Source organism: Macaca nemestrina, chromosome 7 (genome assembly GCF_043159975.1).
Source record: "Macaca nemestrina isolate mMacNem1 chromosome 7, mMacNem.hap1, whole genome shotgun sequence".
Lineage (NCBI taxonomy): Eukaryota > Metazoa > Chordata > Mammalia > Primates > Cercopithecidae > Macaca > Macaca nemestrina.
The window spans coordinates 34136556-34137825 of NC_092131.1; the positions used below are offsets into that span (position 1 = coordinate 34136556).

The 1270-nt window shown below is 49.0% G+C and overlaps 1 pseudogene; it reads right to left on the reverse strand.

Moving 5' to 3' along the window:
* Window positions 1–927: 927 nt before the first annotated feature.
* On the reverse strand, window positions 928–1002 carry LOC112429200 (small nucleolar RNA U13; annotated as a pseudogene).
* Window positions 1003–1270: the final 268 nt, after the last annotated feature.

Below are 1270 nucleotides of genomic sequence, written 5' to 3' on the forward strand. Positions count from 1 at the left end.
ATTGCATTGTTTCTCCAAACTGTAGTCTTGCATCTTCTGCACAACTTTTTCAATATCAACTGTACCTATACTATTTTTTGCTTAATATTTTATTTAAATTAGTCCCTTTTTTACATTAATCAATGTATTCTTTTATTTAAGAGATGGGGCTAGGTGCGGGTGGCTCATACCTGTCATCCCAGCACTTTGGGAGGCTGAGGTGGGCAGATCACTTGAGGTCAGGAGTTTGAGACCAGCCTGGTCAACATGGTGAAACCCTGTCTCTACCAAAAATACAAAAATTAGCCGGGGATGGTGGTGCATGCCTGCAATCCCAGCTACTTGGGAGGCTGAGGCACAAGAATCACTTGAACCCGGGAGGCAGAGGTTGCAATGAGCCAAGATCATGCCACTGCACTCCTGCCTGGGTGACAGAGCAAAACTCTGTCTCAAAAAAAAAAAAAAAAAAAAAAAGGCCGGGCTTGGTGGCTCACGCCTGTAATCCCAGCACTTTGGGAGGCCGAGGCAGGCGGATCACAAGGTCAAGAGATTGAGACCATTCTGGCCAACATGGTGAAACCCTATCTCTACTAAAAGTACAAAAATTAGCTGGGCATGGTGGTGCTTGCCTGTAATCCCAGCTACTCAGGAGGCTGAGGCAGGAGAATTGCTTGAACCTGGGAGGCGGAGGTTGCAGTGAGCCAAGATCACCACTGCACTCCAGCCTGGTGACAGAGTGAAACTCCGTCTCAAAAATAAGTAAATAAATAAAAGATGGGGTCTCACTATGTTGCTGAGGCTAGAGTGCAATGGCTAGTATTCACAGCTGTGATCATCGCACACTACAGCCTTTTCAAGAGATCCACCTGCCTCAGGCTCCCGGGTAGCTATGACGACAGGCACATATCTGGTTCCAATGTATGTTTTTCTTTTTTTTTTTTTTCCCCACATCAGATGGGTAATGTGCTGACAATATAACAAGGTTTGAGTTAGGCACATCTCACAGATGAAAGTGAAAAGCCAGGCCGGGTGCGGTGGCTCAAGCCTGTAATCCCAGCACTTTGGGAGGCCGAGACGGGTGGATCACGAGGTCAGGAGATCGAGACCATCCTGGCTAACACGGTGAAACCCCGTCTCTACTAAAAAAATACAAAAAAAAATTAGCCGGGCGAGGTGGCGGGCGCCTGTAGTCCCAGCTACTCGGGAGGCTGAGGCAGGAGAATGGCGGGAACCCGGGAGGCGGAGCTTGCAGTGAGCCGAGATCGCGCCACTGCACTCCAGCCCGGGCGAC